Genomic DNA, 23,780 nt, shown 5'->3' with positions numbered 1-23,780 from the left:
CAAAATCCATAATATTGATTGAAAATTCTGAACAGGCTGATTAGGAAAAAAAGGAGACACAAATTATCACTATCAGGAATAAAAAAGGGAATATAACTACAGAGCCTACAGATGTTAGAAGAAATGTAAGGCAATATAACGAAGAACTGTATGCCAACATATTCATCAATTTGAGGCAATGGATGACATATTTTGAAAGACACAAAGTGCCAAAGCTTACTCAAAATAGAACAGATGAGCTAAATAGTCCTTCATCTATATTTAAAAATTGAAATTAGAGTTAAAATATCCCCCCCCAAAAGAAAACCCTAGGCCCAGATAACTTCACTGATAAACTATATCAGGCTTTTAAGGAAGAAATAATACCAATCCTACATAAACTCTTCCAGGAAACAAAAGAGGAGGGAATGTTTTCCAACTCATTTTAGGAGGCTATCATTAAATTGTTACAACAATGGAAAGATATTGCTAGAAAAGAAAATTACAGATCTGTATCCTTTATGAATATAGATGCAAAAATCTTTAGCAAACCATTAACAATTTGAATCCACAAACATAAAAAGGATAATATATCTTGACCAATGAAAGGTACACAGACTGAAAAAGAAGAGGTAAAACCTTCTCTTTTTTTGGCGGGGGTGGGGGTTAATTTTTTATTGTACACTAATGTTAGACTTAGAGAAAAATAGTAAAAACAGTACAGAGAGTTCATGTATACTCTTCACCCAACTTCCCCTGATGTTAACACCTTACAAGGCCATAGAACAATTAATTAGCAACACCATGAAATTAACATGGGTACAATACTGTTAACTGAGCCACAGACCTTATATGATTTTCCCAGTTTTTCCACAAATGTCCTTTCTCTGTTCTACAGTCCTATCTAGGATCACACATTGTATTTATTTATTTTTAAAAATTTTTATTGGAGTATAGTTGCTTTACAATGTTGTGTTAGTTTCTACTGTACAGCAAAGTGAATCAGCTATATGCATACACATATCCCCTCTTTTTTAGATTTCCTTCCCATTTAAGTCACTGCAGAGCACTGAGTAGAGTTCCCTGTGCTATACAGTAAATTCTCATTAGTTATCTATTTTATATATAGTATCAATAGTGTTTATATGTCAATCCCCATCTCCCAATTCATCCCACCCCCCCTTCCCCCTTGGTATCCATACATTTGTTCTCTACATCAGTGTCTCTGTTTCTGCTTTGCAAATAAGATCATCTATACCATTTTTTTAGATTCCACATATATGCATTAATATATGATATTTGTTTTTCTCAAGAAGAGGTAAAACTTTCTTGATTAGTATATGACAATGAACTTTTATGTATAAAATCCCAAGATGTCTTAAAAAAAAACTACTAGTACTAGTAAGTGAAATTGGCAAGGTTACAGAATAAAAGGTCAATATACAAAAATGAATTGTACTTATATGCTAACAATTTGCATAACACTTGAACTTGAAATTTAAAAAGCAATACCATTTACAATAGCATGAAAAACATCAGATGTGGATAAATGTAATAAAAGGTGTGTAAAACATGTATCTTGAAAATTACAAAACATAACTGTAAGAAATGAAAGGAGACAAATCAATGGAGAGACAGGTAAGCAAACTCTGTATAGTGAAGATGTGAATTGTTCCCAAAATTTTCCATAGGGTGAATGAATTCCCAAACAAAAATCCCAGCAAGTTTTTTGTAGACATTGAGAAGCAAAGGGGCCAAAGTGGGGGGCACTTTTGGTGTGATGGAAATATTCTATATCTTGATTGCAGTGGTGGTTACATGACTGCTTACATTTGCCAAATTTCTGAACTAAGTTAAAATTGGTGAATTTTAGTATATGCATATTATCCCTTGAGAGAGCTGATTTTTTTAAAGGACCATATTTAAAAATTCAAATTCAGAAAATTATAGCCTAAAATTTTGTTTTATGTGACATTCATGTAGCGGAGTTTTCTAAGCTCTGTTTGTCAGTGTGCCTTGAGCTGGAGCTTGATGTCTATCTTGGTGCAGTACTTTGGGTTTTATTACAATCTTGTTCTAGCTCCTTTTTTTTCTTATCAAAAGTCAAATTACGTATAAAAATTGGAAGCCAACTCAGTACAATTCTGCTCAATTTAGAATAGTCATGTTTTGTTCTAAGAAGTAGAACTGTAGGGCCTACAAACTTTTTTCCTTGTGAGCCTGGAAACTCTATGACAGGGGTGTAGGCCAGGATGCAGCCAGTGAGTGCTTCAGGGAGAGGCAGAAGCTAGCTTCTCCCTGGGCAACTCTCACACCTGGAATCCTGGGATATTATTGCCCAACAAGTAGCCATCTGGATGGCTCACACCAGCGTAAACTTCATCATTATGGGCAGGATTAACATTTGGGAGTCACTGATCTATGGCACTTGGGTTACCATTCTGAGCATACAGGAGTGTTAAGTATAAAGGGTTTGGGAACAGGCCATCCTGGATTTGAATCCTGGTTCTGCTAATTCTTACCTGTGTGCCATTAGGAAAGTCATTTAACCTCTCTCAGCCTCAGTCTGCACAGTTCTAAAATGGAGATACATAAACACATCTCACAGCACTGATATGAAGATTAAGTGAAATAATATATGCAGAGTGCCTAGTACAGTGCCTGGCACATAGTATTGCTTAATAAATAGGAGCCATTTCTATGTTCTCCCTTGGGTTTTCTGCATTCACGGATTGCAACCTGTTCAGTCCTCAGAATCTCAGAGAACCCTGGAAAAAAAAAGGTGTTTGAGCTCCTGAAAGAGAAAGGCAGAAGCCTAGGGACAGCAGCCAAGGAGGGAACAAGAGAAGGGCAACTTGAAATTGTCTGCCAGGAGGTGGAACTCAGCAGTTTGGGGAAATGAGAAGCAAGTATGGCTGGACCACTCCAGTACAGAGTTCCTGACACATGAGACTCATTATTTTTCTTTGGTGTGTTTCTTCTGCTTGTCAATTTTCAATGTGTTTTCTTACATTTAAAAGATATTCTAATAAGACAGTTTAAAAAAAATTTTTTTAAGGCAGATATAATTAAAGTCCCTAATCAGCTGACTTTTTGTTAATGAAGACGGAGATTATTCCAGGTGGGTCTGACTTAATCAGTTGGAAGGTCTTTAAAGAGGGTTTAGGATGTTACTAAGTGAAAGAAGACAATCTAAAAGGGCTACATACCACATTATGTAGAAAGATCAGTGGTTGCCATGGATTTGGGAGAAGAGAAGGAAGAATAGGTGGAGCACAGGAGATTTTTAAGACAGCAAAACTATTCTGCATTACACTATAAGGGCGGATACATGTCATTATACATTTGTCAAAACATACACAATGTATAACACAAAGAGTGAAGCCTAATGTTAACTATGGACTTTGGTTGACAATGATGTGTCATTGTTGGTTCATTGATTGTAACAACTGTACCACAATGTGTAGGTAGTTGATGGTAAGGGAGGCTGCATGTGTGTGGGGAAGGGGGTATGTGGGGAAGGGGGTATGTGGGGACTCTGTACTTTCTTCTCAGCTTCCCTATGAACCTAAAACTATCCTAAAAAATAAAGTCCATTAATTTTTTTTAAAAAATGAAACAAACCACCCATGATCCCACCACTTATTAAAAATATTCTCATTTTTGTAAGTGTCTCTTATGCACATACACACACATTTCCATATAGCTGTGATTATTGAGGGAAAATCACTTGAGCTTCTGCATTTTAATTTAACACAGGATGGTATATCCATTGCTTACCAGAACCCAATGGTTTTAATTGCCAGATGTATTAGATACCAAAATGTAATGGAGACGCAAAGGGTAGGAGGCTAACATTTATGGAGAACTTACAAGGTACAGTCCCTGTGCCAGGTGCTTTACACATTTCATTTTATTTAATTCTCATAACAACCTTATGAGGTAGGTGTTATTATCTTCATTTTATAGAGAAGCAAACTGTAATTTTAAAATAACTAAATTATCAGATTAACCAAAGATCATCCTTGGACAAGCTTAGGTGTTATTGGTGATACACTCAACCCAGATTTTCTCATGATATGAAGAATAAATCAGAATAATATTTACCAAAGTGTGTTTTATACAATCCCATTTTTGTAGGAAATTTAAAAGTAGATATAGATAGATAGATAGATAGGTAGATAGATAGAGACAGTCATATATATAGTTGTGGATGCATATGTCTCTTTCTTTCTCCTAAAATATTTGAGAAGTTCTAGGTGAATATTTTTGAAACTTTTTTCCTATAGGAAATCTCAGGGCTTTTATATAGTAATGTACACTGAATTTTTGTCCTTTCTCATTTTTTGGAGCAAGAATAATACAGCACTACTTCCATCAAACACACTTTGGGAAATCCTGACCTATAAAATTATTCATGATTTTTTCAGTGGACCCACAGGTTAATTTTAAGAATTCCCAGAATATGTTCTATGACAGTGTCCATAAAAAATTTCAAATTTCACCTTATTATTTATTTTATCAAATGAATAATATATCTTGGGGTTAAGCCATAAAATGATGTAGAAGCATAGCATTGTAGACCTGGAAAAGATCACAAGAACTCAAGTCAGCCATCTCCCAGGCTTCAGAGAGGACCACACCTAAGCCTTCATGGACAGATGGGTATCTAGCTTGCTGTAAAAGACCTCCAGGGAAGAAAATTCCATAACCTCCCTGTAATGTATGCCAGATGCCCAGCTTTTGTGAGAAAATGATGAGCTCCTAGAAGCTCTTCTAGTTTATCCTGCAAATAGTTAGTGCTTCATCATCATGCTGGCATGTTATATGCAGGTGTTTAGATTAAGCAAAGGGTATAGGTAAAGAAAGCAAGATGAAGAAACCTATATCTATCTATACCTACGTCTATATTTACGTGAGGTATCTTACATATAAGATATAGATCTATCTATAGACAGAATGCAGGAATTCAAAGTGTCATCTCAGAATCCTCTTTGACTTCTTCTACCTATTTTCACAGTTTCAAATAGTCATCTCATCCTGTAACTTTCTCCTTTGAAGTGTCTCCTGATTCAATCCCCTCCTCTTCTTCCCTTGCCACCCATAGTTGAAGCTCTCATCCTTGCTAGCTTGGATTTCTCCAGTAGCTCTTGACTAATTGCCCTATCTCTAGACTCTTCTTTCTAACTTGCCCCAGTGCTAACACATTCATCCTCTAAGTGCAGCTCTATCGTGTTACTGCCACGTCCAACATTTTTAATGACTTCCTATTGCCTGCGTATAAATGTGAACTCCATAGACTGGCCTATTTAGCTCCTTGTGGTTTGACCCTAAGTTCCCTTCCCAGTCTCATCTCCAGTTATTCTTCTCCATACATTCAACACACTGCTCATAGTGAACATTCTTTCCTGACCCTATGGATTTTTATGGCTTCCTTTTTTTTTTTTTAATTCCTTCTGCCCCCAATTCCATTTCCTCCTCTCTTTGTTATTATTCATCTTCAAGTCCTATCTCCTTTGTAGAATCTGCCTAGGTCTCCCTAGGCCAAACTAATTATTTTCTCACTTTTTTTTTTGCTTTCCAAAACTTTTGCGCATAACTCACTCACATCACTTAGAAAGTTATGACATGAAATATGGCAGATATTCAACCAGTGGGTAATGTGACTTTGGTAAGTGCCATGGAGAGGGGCGACAGGCAGAGGCCAAGGGGAGTGAGCACATGGGAGACCAGGACTGACTGTCTGCAGCAAAGGAACACGGTGATCATGAGGTTGGTAATAGAAAGACACTTCCCCCGGGAAATGAGCGGGCTCTGTCTATAATCCAGGAAGGATGGACAGGTGCCGGGCTGAGGGCAGGCAGAAGCTCCTCGACGTCCTCCGGAACAAAGGACACGTGACACAGGGGAGACAGCAGCCACAGAAGCAAAGAACCTCCAGAGGAAGAACTTCCTACTTCTCTGCCATCCCCAGAACTAGTGACGAACTATGTCAAGGCCAGGAACTTTGGCGGAAGGGAAAGGGTAGTTGCCACCGTCACATCACAAGCACAGCTTTAACACTGTTTTATGTTGTGGTGGTTTGTATCTCTCTATGGGAAGAATACCTGTCTAGCATTTCAGTTGTTCTCAGGAGTCCTGGTGGGAGTGGAGGTGGTAGACTAACATGGCAACGTTCTCTGAAATTCACTACCTGCAGACATTTCAAATAAACTGCAGTGATGAGTGTGTTTAAGGGTGTTGTTGAATCAGTGAATGAATACATGAACTAGAAATGGAGGACTTTCTTAGGAAAGCCATCCATCTAAGAAGGTCTCAATAGTTCACGATCAATTTAACCACAGTGACATAAAACTGATTCTTTAAAACACTTACCATAACTTATACATGTAAACAACTATTTTTTTCCTTCGAGTAGTTACCTTAGGTAACTGCACACTTAGGAAAATCATATTGCCATTTCTGTTTCGTTATGATTTATTGAATGCCTACCATGTGCTGGACCCTGCTATGGATGCTTTATAATCTCTAATCTTAGAGCATTCATAGGAGGTAAGCATTGCTATCTTAATTTTATAGATGAGAAAATTGAGTAATTTCTTCCCAAAGGGCAACAGCTTGGTCAGCTGGTAGCAGAGCTAGCTGTTGGTCAAAATTCAGTTTGAGACTAATTAAGACTATTAAGAACTAATAAGGTTCTTCTTATTCTGCCATGTTGACTCAAAACATTTATTTGGAAATGCTTTTAGAATCTAAGGTATATTCACTTAATATACTCAATAGTAATGAATCTTTTTACTTTCAGGATGAATTTGAGTTTAAAAAAATAGTCAATAGTCAAAAGACTTTTGGAACCAAGTGTGGTGAACATGGTAGAAGACTGGGGTACATTAATATGATTTGGGACAAAAAATGAAGTTTGACTCTGGAGGAAACACATTGAATGATGTGTGATTTTTTAACTGAGTTAAAAGATAATTTAAAATATCATCAGTTTTGGGATTTCTAAACCACCACAGATCCTGAAAGAGTAGGATTAGGTATAGAAAGCGTGAACATTTTACTTTTATATCAAACCTATAATCCCACCCTTGACAAACCTTAGAAGTTTGGAAGGGCTGTTAGAGGCCACTGAATTTCTTTTTCAAATTCCGTATCAGTGAGTGGCAGAGCAAACCTTTGAACCCCAGACACTCAGCTTGCAAGTCCTTTCCAGTGTGTCCTGGCCCCCAAACACTTTGGGAAATGCTTTTAGAGTCCAAAGTCCTGGCTAGTGAGCCTTCATCCTGTGCTTAAAGCCTCCAGGGATGACGAGGAGACCTCATCTCTGACCCTTGATCAGATTGTAACCAACAGGACATCATTTTTGGCATACTGAGCAGAAATTCTCCCCCGTGTATTACGTACTTCAAGATTTTGAGAAATGATTGCAATTTCATGAGCTAAAACGGAAGAAGTTAATTTAGACATATTCTAAAGAGATGTCCCTCAAATGAAATTAAAGTTCCAAAGAAGATATACCTGATTGCCCCTTACCAGACTTTTTTTTTTTTCCATCACTCAACCCAACTTTCAGAGTAGACTCAAAGGAAAAGCACTGAAATACTTTTCTGACTTTTCCATATTTAGCACAACACCACACAAAATTGCTAAATACCATATAACCACACTTACCATCCTGGGGCCTATAAATTCAGAATTCAGACACTTGATTACAAACCACAGAATCACTCTGTTTAAGAAATAGTATGTGGTATTGTAAGGGAACTGCCCCTATTTAGATGTTCTTCTGGTTATTAACTTAGTAACATGGGCTTTTTCCTTGCCTCTGCTTTCTCAATCCTTCTACCATGGCTGTCATCTCCAATTTCTGGTACAATTTTGTGAGTATTTGGGATGTATGCCTGCAAGAGTTGGGGGAGCATTTTCTGCCTTAATTATAGTCTTAAAGGAAAATAAGCACATACGTTTTTGGTTTCAGTAAAATTCCATAGCAAAACAGGAGTCAATCACCAATTTTAGGAGAGTGAAGGTATGACAGAAAATTCGCTCTTCCCGTCTAGGGGGGCCCAGGCACCTCTGTACACTATTTTCATGCTAATTCAGCTGTGAGGCTCCCATTCCCTCTCAGGATTCACAAGCCATCCCCCTCTGTTCCACACCTTTACACCAACGTCTGATCAGACCCACTAGTCATGCTGAAGTATAAATGGTGGGCGTCACAACAAACGTTTTTACATTTTTATAGTGATCAAAACTGTAAGCTAACCCAGTGGAGAGCACTCACCCTGCACAGGGAGATAGATGCCTCAGAAAAATCTATGAGTCATTTCGCCAAACTTGGCTTTCCCCCACACTTTACTGAGGCCACTACTGTTAAAAAGATTAAAAATTATAAAAGTTTTAAATGCTTAAGTGTCCTTCGTGACAGAATTTTAGCTTTTAAATATAAATCCCTCATTTCATCCCTCTATGCGAGTAAATGCTTCTTATAACTCAGAAGCCATGTCACCACACTAAGAATTCTTTCATAATTTTAAAAGCTCATATTGAGACTTTACTATGTTCTGGAGACATGCTGAGTGCTTTGCTTTGCAGCAAATCTTAGGAAGTAGATACCATTCTCCCATTTCACAAAGACGATTATGAATGAGAATAGTTATGTATCTTAAGCACAATCAAAGAATTATTATGTGAAAGACAAGATTGCAGGCTATCCCCTTAACCACTATGCTGGAAAATCCTTCTAGACTGCATAAGACGAGAACTTTCATATCAACCTTGGTTTTCGGATGCAAGCAGCAGATATTAATTCTGGCTTATTTTAGAAAAGAAAAAAGATAATGGGGAGCTCATAGAAGCTCTGCGGGTACTGGAAATCCAGGCTCAGAGGCACTGCAGTCAGGAACAATACCAAATTTACATCGCAAAATGGGTCCAGGAAGGATGGCCCTGGAAGTGCTGTTGCTGAGTCCTAAACACGCACTTAAGCTGTGGACATGAATGACCTCAGACACTGAACACAGCTGCTGGACCTGCTGCTCTGTTGCACCAAGAACTTGATCTCATAGCAATGGCCTCCACTGCCAGAGAAGCTTTGTCTCAGTGCTTCCTTACTTGCGTCTTTAGTCCCCTAGTCAAAGACCAAAGTAGATGTAGTTGATGGGTAGAGGCTAGGTCACATGCCCACACACTAGCTGCAAGGGGGATTGGGAAAGTGAGCTGGGGGCATTTTTGACTTCAGTGATGACAGATGTCTCTGTCTCCCATCAAAAACCCATAAGATGGATAACTGCCCATTGGGAATGAGGTTTAGATGCTTGGCAGCCAGAAGGAATAACAGATGCCTGCTACACCTGAGAAATAGCGTGGCAAGCTTCTCTAGCACCGCACAATTTACTCCTTCATCCTTATGAGCATAAGATGCTCCTGTCTCCCTACACTGCGATTATAAGATCATTAGCACTTATAGCAGTGCTTTGTGGTTCATCAGAGTGTTCTGTGGACGATGAACGGTGTCTGCAGAAATCCTGAGTCATGCATGGCTACTATTTAAAAAAGAAGACAAAAGAAAATTTTAAGTACTTTTGAAAGATTGGTTCTAGTGAATCAATGCTCTGTGGATTGAGGCTAAAGAACATTGTGTCCAGGGTAACTGCATTTTGGATGAAAAAATAAAAGGAGAGCTTCTGTAAACTTGTAATTACCCTTCTGGTGTGTTCGTGGTAAATGCCAACAGTACGGATGTCAGCTTCCAGCTTGGCCCAGTTTGTTGACTGGATCCATTTTATTTTCACCAGAACTCAACTCCCAGAGGTCCCCCACTATAAAAGAGGAAGAAGAGAAATATCTCTGTTAGAGGAAGAGTAATAAACCTCGGCTGTCGTGGACATCTGTTATGTTTCTCTGCTCAGCATTCATTCTTTCTTCTTTCATTAACAGGATCACAGTATTCCTTTGGGAAAGACCCTACCCTCCTGGTTCTAGGGATGCTCATGTGATCCATGGACACCTGTATGCAGTAATTGATTCAGAGAAATGCATATGATACAGAACATCCCAATCAGAACATTCCAAGTCTTTCCTGGAACTACTGGGAAAGAGAAATTCTCTACTGGAATGACTGAGTCAGTAGGCGGTACATGAATCTTTTGACAGACATCTTGCCACTTACAAAGGGTGAGCCTCTCTGAGAACAAAGTCAACAGAGAAACTCAAGCAGATACTTAAAAGAAGATTGAATACTTAGAACATCATTTTAACACCTAGATCGAACCAGGCTCGAAGCCAATAACCTTGGGCTTTTCAAGTACCTGAACTTGTAAATGTCTTCTTTCCCTGAAGCCAGGGTGAGTTGATCACGTGTCACATGCAACCAAAGAATCTCAACCAATTCACTGACTTTATTTTTAATTTCTGGAGTTCTGGGCTGCTTTGATCCAAGAAGCCCAATAATAAATCGTCTTGAATGCTGTAGAAGAGGCTCATAGTTTGGGTAGAGAACTTGGTCTAAATGTTTTCTTCCAACATTGAGAGTCTAGGATTCTGTGAATAAAGACAAATGAGAAGCATTTGTTGAAATATATTAGATGCTATCTCAAGAAAGATAATAATGGGATTGCCATTTAGCACAACAGAAAACATTACCCAAATTAGGTTAGTAACTATTTTAAGTTCCATTTAACTTCTTGTGGTGATGCATTTCATAAGTACTTTGTAATTTATAAGCTTGTGAGGCTTAAATAATTATGTAATTACTTTGCAACAACCACAGAACGCCACTTGAATTTTGCAGCTACTTTAAGCCATGTTAAGTTTTTCATTATAAATTATATTATGTTTAGTACATAATTTATAGTTTGTATGAAAAGAATAACCATATTGTGCAACTATTCTGTAGTAGCATAGCAATTATCCCCATATTGTGGTAACTTACAGTGGAATGGATCTTTCTTTTGTAATTACAAAAATGATAACATCACATCTGACGATTTCCTGGTGATAACATTTCTTACTATATATTCAAGTATAATTTAGTTGCTTCTTCTTGGCCATTCTAGCTAAGCAAGAAAATAAATGGGGTAAAATGCTTTCCTGCCCCTTTAATATTCAATGATATTTAGCAAGTATATACTACAGGAACTGAAGCTTGAAAGTAGATTATGTGTAAAGAGATCAAAGTATATTATTTGCCTCCGTTTATACTCTGGTAACAAATAGGCCTTGATTAGCTACAACAGTTCAAGATCAAGGAATCATGCAGGAAAGTTATATTTTATTGTAACGTAAACCCAGTTGACAAACTACCCTGAAAGATGTGGTGTGAGAGATAGGCTTCCGTATGGCCTGGAAGGAAAGTGAAGGGCACAGGATGTGGAATTAGAAACCTGAGCTGATGTCTAACTTTGCTACTTCCTAGCTAGGTGAGCTTACCAACTCTATAATCTCTCTGAGCTCATTTCTTTTTTCTGTAGATTTGGCCAACTCTAATAAGGTCTGTTGCAAAACCAAATGATATAGTGCACTTGGAAGGATGTGTCAAATGCTAACCAAATGTGAGGTAGTCTCAAAGAAGAAAGCCTTCTGTTCTCATCCACCTAATTTAGTTTGAAATAAAATACTCTTCTTTTATATAAACTTTTAAAATAGACCATGCCTACTCTGTGCAAGATACTGTACAAATGCAAAGAATTCATTCTGGCATCTCATTCTTTTTTTGTACAATCTGGACTTTTTCCAAGAATTCCTATATATCCATTTTCCCCTAAAAAATAAGTGCTTTGAAATTTTACTTTATTAGTGAGAAGCACAAATTTTTGTAGACAATCAGAAGAAAACAGTGTAAACCAGAAGATGTTTCTTCACCAAAGGGTTCGGCTATGGGATAGAATGCAACTCCAGTCAGTTTCTAGAAAACAAGTATTTGAATATTATCTGGAGGATATTAGTGTAATTTTTTAGGAGTTGTTAGAGTTAAGTACTAGGAAATTCTTTTAAAATTGTAGCCAGATATTTATAATCTTAAATAGGTAGTTTCAGTTTGGTGATCATCTTCAAATTACTAGATAGTAACTCTACTATTTGTTAAGTTTAATTGGCTTAATATAAAGTATAATGTTCACATAATTTTGTCTTGGATTTAAAAGAGTCTAGTTTGTTATTCTAAAATAGAAAGGGGGATTTTTAAAGGCTATAAAAGACTTCTACAGAGCTCTGAACTTTGTGTTATATAAATATCTGTATCGATACCATGAATACATAACAATTGTAGCAGTGGGTTTTTGTTGATTCTTTAGAAGTAAATAAGGAATAAAAACTCGGATCATCTTCCCTTGAGGATTAAAGAAAAGAGCAACATCTTTCCAAGTTGAGTCTTTTTTTTTTATCAGCCTTGGGTATTGGAGTCCTTACTACACAAGAGGCCAGAGGTTCTAGTAACTTTGAATATGGCTGGCCAGGAAGGTCTTTTTGTTTGTACTAAGCATTAAAGAGGTAAGCACTGTGGCATTGAAAAGGTTATGCACTGTGTGATAACCCTAGCTTCCTGACAGTTCAATCAAATTTTTAAAAAAATTTTCTTGTTGATTACATTTCTGTACAATTTTTCCAAGGCTGTTGTAACAAGGACTAGGTAGCTTAAACAATGGAAAGTTATTGTCTCTTATTTCTGGAAGCTAAAAGTCCAGTATCAAGGTGTTGGAAAGGTACACCTCCCATCTCCTTATAATACCCCCTTCTAATTCAAAAGCTAAGGTCACTCAAGTCTAAGTACACATGACTAGAAACAGAAGCATCATCTTACTGTTTGAGCTCATATGGAGGTTTTCCAACTACTTTTAATTCTTACGGATGCAACTGTTATTACTTAATGGTTAATGTTACTGTTAGTAGTTAATAGATTTCTGAAAATTCTCTCTATGCATATATGACAGAGATTTTCCCTTCACCAAAACGATAGAAGTACACGAATGCAAAAAAAAAAAACACACCACATCTCAAAGCTGGTTGCTGCTTCTCAAAAGTTGGAATTATTGCTATATTACTAGGTACAAAAATAATTTCGCAAACTCAAGTATGCATAAAATAAAATTACGTTATTTTCTATTTTGAACCCAAATTCTGCCAGGGTGACAGAATCCCAATTTCAACCAGTACAGGGTTTTACCTGATTCTTCCCAAGTTACAGCCAAGTAAGAATGCTTAAGTGTTACAAAGGGTCCACACAATTCTCAGTTTCATCTGTCCACGCAGATTTACTCCATCTGGTCTTCTGCCATTTGTCCATGGCAGATGTGTTCTCTTAGGACATATCTCTCTGTGCATTTGATGCTGCTCCTGGGAAGATGGTAAACGTTCTGATGCTTCTGTGTCATGGTGGAACATGGAAACTCTACCTGGACATTAGGGCTGGCCATTTCCTCTCTGGGTTCTGGCTGTCCATCTCTGGTCTCCCCCAGGAAATGAGCTCAAGCTCCTCTCCGTTTGGATTCCATGAACCTCTTTGCAGAGTTTTACCACCTTTTCAGGTCTTGGTAGCAAGATACACTCTCTGCACTACAATATCTATACTTTCATTGCTTCTTTTCCATTTTTCTCCCTTGCAAGCTCAGACACCTGTGTAGGTATACAAGGGTGTGTGTGTGTGTGTGTGTGTGTGTGTGTGTGTGTGTGTGTGTAAGCTTCACTCGTTATTTTTTTCTCCCAAATCATCTATGTAGTGACTCATTTCAGTTCCTCTAAAGGTCTTAGTGATTGAAAGATAAAAGCCAGAAAAAGACTCCTTTGTCTGCCATGTCCATTTCTGAGGCAATAAGCATACATTCCCCCCCGTTTTATGTAGGGGAAAGGCAAAGGGCAAAGTAAAATGCTGACAAAAGACTAATATTTAAATATATTGTCATCATAATATCCTGCTTTTCTTATTTTCCCTCTCTATCTGATTTCTTCCCAGCTCTACAATGCACTAATTACGTAGCCTTAGGAAAGTTAATCAACTTCTTTTTACCTCAGCTTCTGCATCTGAAAAATGGATACAGTAACAGTGACCTATTGTAAGAATGAAGTGCAAGAAATTGTGAAAAACGCTTAGGATACTGTCTGGCACTTAGTACTCACTATTAACTATTAGTATAATTACTATCATTCACACAACAATTAAGTGACTAAAACGGAAGAAGGAAGCTGGATATTTCTGCCTGTGGTAAAACTCATAATCTGAGGTCTCTCAGCTTCATCTTGATCAATACATGAAGTGAAAGTGAGAAGGGTGACTTGCCTAAGAAAATCTTATTGCGAAGGGGGCTCTAGAATCCAACATTCCTGATTCCCTGGGAATGCTGTGTATATATATATATATATATATATGAGTGGGTCCCTATGACAGAAAGGGCAGTAAAATACTACCCACACATTTTTCCCACATGACTAATGGCAGAAGCTAATTTGCTTTGCTCACAAAAGCTATTGCCGTTTTGGTATCAAGCAGACTATTCAGTCAGGGACAGTAGTGAGTGGCTGGTTTCCTGCCATCTTAGGATGTCAGATAGTCTTCAAGTGTTCTGTCCAGAAGAGGGAAGTATGTCTGATAATACTTTCCTGTGTGTCCTTGAGCATGGCACTTACCCTCTCTGGTTCCCAACTTCCTCTATTGTGCACCACAGTAGTTGGACTAAGAAGTGTTTTGAGTGTTATACTGCTTTAGAACCAAAGCAGACTCCCAGAACTGGCATCTCTGCATTGTCACCAAGTTCCCTAAATGATTCTTAAGCACCTGGAGGTTTGGAAATGACTGGCCCCGAGTGTTCCTAAGGTTTCTCCCAGCTCTAACCTGCTTTGATTCTAAATTAAATTTCCATACCTCACACCCTGCCTGCAGCTTAGTCCAAATAGTGCTGCCCTCATATCCAAAAAATGGTTGATACAACATAAAATGCATATTTATTTCTGTAATGTTGTATTCAGAATAAATACAATAAAAAATACTCTGAATGTCTTTAACTGCCCCCCATGGTCATCTAATTCAAATTTTCCATGAGAATATGGAAATATCTCTGGTTAGGATAAATTACTGCATTGCTTCTCTAATCTTTGAGGTTCACCAGAACATTTCTATGACATAATCCTTGGGGGACCCAGGCATATAGACTGTGTTACAGGTGACACACTCTTCTAATGAGGTCCTTATGATATTTTTGGTGATGTATCCTTTAGGATGTATCCTCTTAGACATGCGTGGCTTCCCCACATCCCCTGTGAATCTACAGTGGCAGTGAGACTCTGGAGCTTCAGACATTCCAGAATGTAGGACACCCTCTGGCAATTAAAGCTTTAGGTTTAGTCAGTTTCGGCTTGGAAATATGGCTGATATTTTCTGACACAAGGTTTCCTCTCATGAGGACAAAGGACAAGTTAATTTTTCTCTTTGTTCACACGTTGAGCTGGGTTCCAGAGACAGGGCCCCGTGCGCTGGAGCACACACGCACCTCAGGAAAATCGCCCTGGGACCCTCCATTTCAATGCCAAGTGGCAGACACCTTGGGTCCAGTCTGCTCTGGAAACACAGAAGCATAATGATTATGTAACCTTCTTGGAAAGCAGATAGTTGACTTGAGATAACTGATTTCGACCTTAACTTCATTCCTTTGAAAAAAATAAAAATAAAGCATTTGCTACAAATGAAGTCCTGCCGCTTGTGGGATAGGAAGTGGCTGGTGCTCTATAGTGCACATACATGTCTTATGGATGCTTTCCCAGATTAGGCATAAACCGGCTTGGCTTTTGAGTCTGTCCGTACTGAAACTATTTTTTAGGATTCATCCTTAATCATATTTCCCATTAAGATAGTGCACGAACACTTGTTAACTTGCTGTTGTGTCACTCACGTCTTGACACATATTTTTCCTGTGATCTGAAACTGGAAATAATTTCTTTGTTGACAGTCTCTTTATTCAAGAATCATTTCTGTAAAGATTCATTCAGCTGGCTACAGAGTTGTTATCCAGGTGCTGACTTTATAAAACATTGTTCTTGTATTAAGAATAAGCTTTGATCAAATTGCTACAGAATCAATTAAATGCCTAAAGTAAGTGATACTACACTTACCTCCATTCAGTTAAATGTATATATTCCTCCAGAGCTAGGACATCTTGAGCTATTGAAAAATTATCTGTGATCTGTAAACTTAAAGAATCATTCTCTCTAATTAGAAAAGAATTTTCCCTCTGGCCTTTCCTTCTCTGTGTGTATTTACAGTGGTATTATCTGGTCAGGATGAGGAGACATATCGAATGCAGAGCAGAAAGATTTCTCAAAGCAAGTCCCACTCAGAGCTGTTCCTGACAAATATCAGGTGTTTTCCTCCTACATGCTGATATAAATTAAGAATTGTAATTATTTCTTTTTGGTTTTTAAAGACTTTTTAAAAAGCCTAGCCAAAAATATGGATGAAAAGTGGCAAACACAAGTGCCACCCTTGTCAAGGGCTCTGTGAGTTTTTTGCCAAGGAGCCTAGGTGAGCTTTTCATTTGATTAATTACCTTAAATTGGCTGTTCATCTCCCAAAGCCAATAATTACTCCAAAATACCCAATTTGCCTTTTTCACTCTGAAATTTATGACCATATAATTAATAAGCCTCTTAATTCTATGTTGTGCATTGACTTATTCAGCAATGAAACATGACACTGTGTTAGGATTAGATCATTGGGTTCTTTCCAATAACTGAAATATTAGATTTCTAAAAAATTTGCTGTAGCATGTCCAAGCCAACTCACGATTAGATGGCTCAATAGGCAAGTTACCTATCTGTGCGATATGTCACTATCAAATCTTATCTTTTTCAACATCAGCAATTACCCATTTCTTTTCTATTCATCAACCAGTTCTGGGGGGGCGGGTATCATGGACCTGGGCTTTTAAAAAATAATAATTATGGAAAAAATTCACCATGGAAATTGAGTTTTAGCAGCTTGGTATTCATTTTCCCTTTTAAAAGTGGGCTCAGAAATGTCCACCTTATTTTATGTGCCTATGTGTGGATTGAGCTGATTACTATTTCAGGCTCTAGACTTCAACATAATTAGCATGCAAGTTTCCACATCACAGGAACACCTTAAAAGTATCATTTAAGGAAGACAATAGTAAACTATTATGGGGCCAATTAAATGCTTTGAAATACTTAGACATGAGAGTTAGAGGTAGATAAGCAAATAGTATCTTCTAAATCTTTTTTTGTTATTTGCTTGCACTATAATTCTGCAATTTAAGTTGTTAACTTCTTTGTAATTGCCAGTGCTCTTTTAGAGTTGTTGTTGTTTTTTTGCGGTTCGCGGGCCTCTTACTATTGTGGCCTCTCCCATTGCGGAGCACAGGCTCTGGATGCACAGGCTCAGCGGGCATGGCTCACGGGCCCAGCTGCTCCATGGCATGTGGGATCTTCCCGGACCGGGGCACGAACCCGTGTCCCCTGCATCGGCAGGTGGACTCTCAACCACTGCGCCACCAGAGAAGCCCCTGCCAGTGCTCTTTAAAACATCTTGGGAATGTTTATATAGAGAAAGATTCTCTTACCACTCAGCTTATATTATACTGGAAAAGAAAACTACACACCAAAGTATACAAGAATTCATAAAAGGGAAATTGAACCTACTTTATATGCACATTTTATATGCTTATATGTACATCAAATTTTAGGATGCATTTCTGAAAGGTTCATGAACACTTTGAAGCTCTTCAAGAGAATTCAGAATAAGAATGTAGGCAAAAAGAAAACGATTTATATCTTTTCTGCATAAAAATGGAACTTCTCTATGCCAAAAAGCATGTGAACCAAAATAAACAGCAAATGAGAAACTTGCAAAAAATACTTGAATGCTGTGTCAAACAAGTATAATATCCTACATATATAAAGAGCTCTTAGAAATGAAATAGAGACAGACTAATACTCCCAATGAAGAAAATAAATGAATGAGAAGACAATTCACAAATGCCAATAGACATACAAAGTATTTGTTATATAAACATAGAAGAAAACTCTGGAAGCCTGAACTCTCATAGGAAGGTGAGTTCTTCTGTCTTATTGAATCATATTGAGGGGCTAAGAAAAGGTGACTTGGAGTATGAGAGAACTGGAAATCTATAGAGAAAAGAAGTGAGTCTTTTCCTTTTGGGTTACTGTAAGTCTCTTATCCACAACTGCCCCATGGTTTTAATTTTGTTTTTGTTGTTTTAAAAATATAGATATTGTTTCAGCACCATTAGTTGAAAATATCATTCTTTATTGAATTTCCCTTGTGTCTGCCAAAACTTAATTGATGATCCCTATGAATCTATTTCTATATTCTCTATTATGTTCCATTGATCTCTGTGTATATCCATTTGCCAATATCATACTGTTATGCTTAATGCAATTTTCGGTAAGCCTTGAAAGCAGGTAGTATGAGCCCTCCAACTTTGTTCCTTTTCAAAATTGTTTTGACTATTCTAGATCCTTGGAATTTTCATATAAATTTTAGAATCAACTTATCAATTTCAAAAATATTCTATTGAGATTTTGATTGGGATTGTAGTGAATCTATAGAGCAGTTGGAAAGAACTGACATCTTAACAATATTCAATATTTCAATCCATCAATACAGCTTTCATTTAAGTCTTCTTTGTTTTCTTTCAATCAGTGTTTTATAGTTTTTTAGCATATGGATCTTGCATGTTTTGTAGATTTATACCTAAGTATTCCATGGTTTTGGTGCTATTTTAAATTATACTGCTTTTAAATTTTTGAGGTACAAGATTAATTCAATGGAGAGTGGATAGTCTTTTCAACAAATGGCACTGTAATATTTGTACCTTCAAGTACAAAAAAATAATGAACCTCAACCCATACACTGCAATCCATACCTTGAACTTCAACCCCTACCTGAGACAATTATCTCTAAATGGGTCATAGAGCCAACGTAAAACCTAAAACTTTAAATCTTTTGGAAGAAGATACTGGTGAAAAATTTTTATGCCCTTTGGATTATGCAAAGATTTCTTAGGGATGACACCAGAAACATAATCACTAAAAGAAAAAAATTGATAAATTGGACTTTACCAAAATTATAAACTTCTGCTCTTTAGAACATGCTCTTAGGAGAATGAAAAGAAAACCAACAAAATTATATAGAGTATTTTCAAAACACATAACTGATAAAATACTTGTATCCAGAGTATATAAATAACTCTCAGAACTCAAGTAATCAAACAGCTCAATAAAAAAATGAGCAAAAGACTTGAACAGACACATTGCCAAAGGTATATGAATGATAATCAAGAACATGAAAAGATGATCAACATCATTAGTCACTAGTGAAATGAAAATTAAAACTACATGAGATATTGTTACATACCCATGAAAAAGGCTAAAATAAAAATTCCTGACAATACCAAGGTTTGGTATGGATGTGGAGAAATTGGAACTCTCATACATTGTTGGTGAGAATGCAGAAAGGTACAGCAACTTTGCAAAACAATTTGATGGTTAAATGTGTACTTACAGTATAATCCAGCAATTCAATTCCTAAGTATTTACCCAAGTGAAATGAAAACCTATATCCACACAAATGTTTATAGACTCTATTCATAATCATCCAAAACTGTAAACAACACAAACATCCTTCACCTGGGTAATGGATAAATAACTGTGGTACATCCATACAATGGATTACTACTCAGTGACAAAAATGGATGAACCATTGATATATACAACATCGATGAATCTCAAATGCATTATGCTAAGTGAATGAAGCCCAATCCAAAGGCTAAATATTCTATAATTTCATTTATATGTCATTCAAAGATATATGGTCCCAAAAGAGGTGAGAATGGGTAAAGACTGGAGCTGAAGATGCATCTGACTAAATAGTACATGAAGGAATTTTGGAGGTGATGTGATTTTTCAATATATTTATTGTGGTATGAACTGTACACTAGAAAGTGTGAGTTTTAACTGTATATGAGTTATACCTTAATTTCTAAAAATATTAGTCTAGAGAAATCTCCCCAACTGGTTTGGGACCTTATTTTTGATTCTACTGTTGATTCTCATACTTTACATTGGAAAGAGCCAATCAGTTGTAAATTGCAAAATATCGGAGAACTTTGTGGGAAAGGGAAGATGAAGTCCTGCCTGTACTAACTATACAGAGATACAGAATGATGTGTTTATAATTAGAAATCAAACAAGAAAACAAAGAATATAAAAGCCTGTGGTATATTTCATATGCGTGGAAGAATTAATATTTTTAAATGTCCACATCCAAGGTGATCTACAGATTCAATGCAATCCCTATCAAAATTCTAATGGCATTTTTCACAGAAATAGAAAAAAAAATCCTAAAATTCATATGGAATCACAAAGGACCCCAAATAGCAAAGGCAATCCTAAGAAAGAGGGACAAAGCTTGAGCTATTACAGTTCCTGATTTCAAATTATATTTCAAGGTTATAGTAATCAAAACAGTATGGCATTGGTATAAAAACAGACACAAAAATTGATGGAACAGAATAGAAAACCCAGGAATAAATCCATGCATATATGGTCAATTGATTTTCCACAAAGGAGCCAAGAATATACAATGGAGAAAGGATATTTTCTTCAATAAATGGTACTGGAAAAACTGGATAGCCACATGCAACAAAATGAAACTAGATCCCTATCTTACACTATACACAAACATCAACTCAAAATGGATTAAAGACTTGAATGTAAGACCCAAAAATGTAAAACTCCTAGAAGAAAACATAGTGGGTGAGCTCCTTTACATTGGTCTTGGCAATTATTTTTTTTGGATTTGACACCAAAAGCAAAGGAAACAAAAGCAAAAGTAAACAAGTGGGACTACAGCAAACTAAAAATCTTCTGCACAGCAAAAGAAAACATCAACAAAATGAAAAGGCAACCTATGGAATGGGAGAAAATATTTGCAAACCACATATTCTATAAGGGTTTAATATCCAAAGTATACAAGGAACTCATACAACTCAATATCAAAAAAAATAATAATAACCCAATTTAAAAATGGGCAGAGAATTCCCTGGTGTTCCAGTGGTTAGAATTTGGTGCTTTCACTGCTGTGGCCTGGGTTCCAACCCTGGTCAGGGAACTAAGATCTCAAAAGCCATGCAGTGCAGCCAGAGGAAAAAAAAATATGGGCAAAGGGTCTGAATAGACATTTTTCCAAGGAAAACATACAAATGGCCAATATATACATGAAAAACTGTTCAACATCACTAACATCAGGAAAATACAAATGGAAACCGCAATAAGATATCACCACATACTGCTAAGATGTCTATTATTAAAAAGACAAGAAATAATAAATGCTGGTGAGGATGTGAAGAAAAGGTAACTCTGTACATTGTTGGTGGGAATGTAAACTAGTACAACCACTGTGGAAAACAGTATGGAGATTCCTCAGGAAATTAAAAATAGAACTACCATATGATCCAGCAACCCCACTTCTGATTATATATCCAGAGGAAATGAAATCACTATCTTGAAGCAACATCTGTACTCCCATGTTCATTCCAGTATTATTCACAATAGTCAAGGTATGGAAACATTGTCCACTGACGGAGAAACAGAGAAACAGATAAAGAAGATGCTGTGTGTGTGTGTGCTTGTGTATGTGCGCACGTGTGTGTGTGTGTGTATACACAATGGAATATTATTCAGCCTTTAAAAAGTAGGAAATTCTGCCATTTGCGACAACATGGATGAAACTGGAAGGCATTCTGCTAACTGAAATACGCTGGGGAAAGACAAGTACTGCATGGTATCATTTATATGTGGAATCTAAAAAAGAAAAAGTCAAATTCAATAGAAACAGAATAGAATGGTTGTTGACAAGGGCTAAGAGGTGAGGAATATAGGGAGAGGCTGGTTAAAGGGTATAAACTTTCAGTTGTAAGATGAATAAAGTGTGATCTAATGTTAACAGTGACTCTAGTTGATAACACTGTATTATATAACTGAATTTGCTAAGAGAGGAGAAATTAAGTGTTCTCACCAAAAAAAAGGTAAATGTGGTGAGATGAAGGATGTGGTAACTGAATGGTAGGAATCCTTTCACAATGTGTACATATATCAAACCTTCATGTTGTACACTTTAGATATAATTTTATATGTCAATTATACCTCAATAAAGCTGAAAAAAAACGAAAGATGGAAAAAATTTTAATAAATAAAAATAAAACTACCGTATATTTTAAATCTCACGTGCTGCGTAACTAGAATTTTGCCTCTTTTATTTTCCTCATAGTGGGGTGTTGGTTATTCAGCAAGCAAGCCCATCCCTACTCTTTCCTCTGAATGAATGATTTCAAACTATTCTGAACTTGAGGCATTTTTTATAGTAGAGAATTGCTGCATTAAAGGCCACATAAAATGTATGATGTCGATAAGTTATATTAAACACCCTCTATGAAATATGCTGCAACAAATTGCATTTTATAGAACTCTAGCCTCTTGAGATTTAAATCCAACCCAAACGGAATTTCTTTCCTTTAAAGCAGGGAACTCTTTTCAACTGACACTTTCTGTACTCAGTTTGCAACACAGTTTATTATATGGTTTATTAACTACAAAAATAATAAATTAAATGAAAGTATTAACAGACTTTTTGTCTAGTGTTGGCATCTCTAGAGCTTCTGTGATGTGGAAGAGATGCTGAGGATAACTTTTTGTTTTTCACTCAACTGACCTATATGATCAGCTTATGTGGAATGCAAACTTAACAGGCAGTAACGGCTGAGGACTTGCCAACATTAACCAAGTCAATTCAATGCCTGCAAGTGTTTTGAGTAACTCTAATCTACTCTCCTCACTGAACCCTGGGAAATCCTAAAACCCAATCTGTTACTTAGGCTCTCCATTGCCCCTAGATAAAGTTCAAAATCCTTAACAGGATTTCCAAGGTTCATCTTATGTTCCTGGCTCTCTCACACTGCAGTCCCTCCAGGCTTACTTATTTTTCCAGTTCTCCAAACTCAACCCTCTCACTCCCAATTCCACATACTTGGATAGAAAACCATCCTTGTAAACTGGCATTACCAATACATACCATTTCAAGTACGCTGCTGCATCAGATCTAAGTTGCACCTTAAAAAATCAGTGTATGGCATCCTATGTATGAGGGTGTATTGAAACTACGATTGCTGCTTCCTTCCCACATGTAGAATGGCGTGCCTGTTGGGACAGCTGCTACTCTAAGATAAACATAGAGGAGGGGGCTTTGGCATAGAGCTATTGAGCTTTGCCTCCTTGAGAGCTTCAGTGATGGCTTTGCCCTGAGCAATTTTCCATGGGATTAGCGGGGTTTGAAATCTGTTGATGTTTTCTGAGGACACACTGGAGTAAAAACACACAAAAATATGATTCTTAGGGATAAGTTCATTGAGAGCTTGGCATTTGCCCCATAAAACTAGAAAGTATATTTGAAATCTGAGACTATATTGCTCTAATAGAGGCATATTGAACACATTTGTGTATTTCTTTAAAAGGAGGATAATGGCACTGTTTATTATTCTTTGTTTGAATCACATTTTAGGGTAACTTTTCATTTGCCCTCTATTTTTCTTTATTTGAGTCAGTAATTGGACGCAGCAATTCTTCTGTAGCTAAGGCTTCCTCTGTCAATAGGCAACTGTGTCTGAATGTCATTCACTTTCAAACCAAAAAAGGGCATCACACACTTTGCCCAGCGCTGAGAGCAAAATTTGGTTAAGAAGTTGGCACATCACTACTACCAAAGACATTTCCTATAT

The sequence above is a fragment of the Phocoena phocoena genome, chromosome 2 (assembly GCF_963924675.1).
Source record: "Phocoena phocoena chromosome 2, mPhoPho1.1, whole genome shotgun sequence".
NCBI lineage: Eukaryota > Metazoa > Chordata > Mammalia > Artiodactyla > Phocoenidae > Phocoena > Phocoena phocoena.
Note: the sequence above shows the minus strand (reverse complement) of the source record.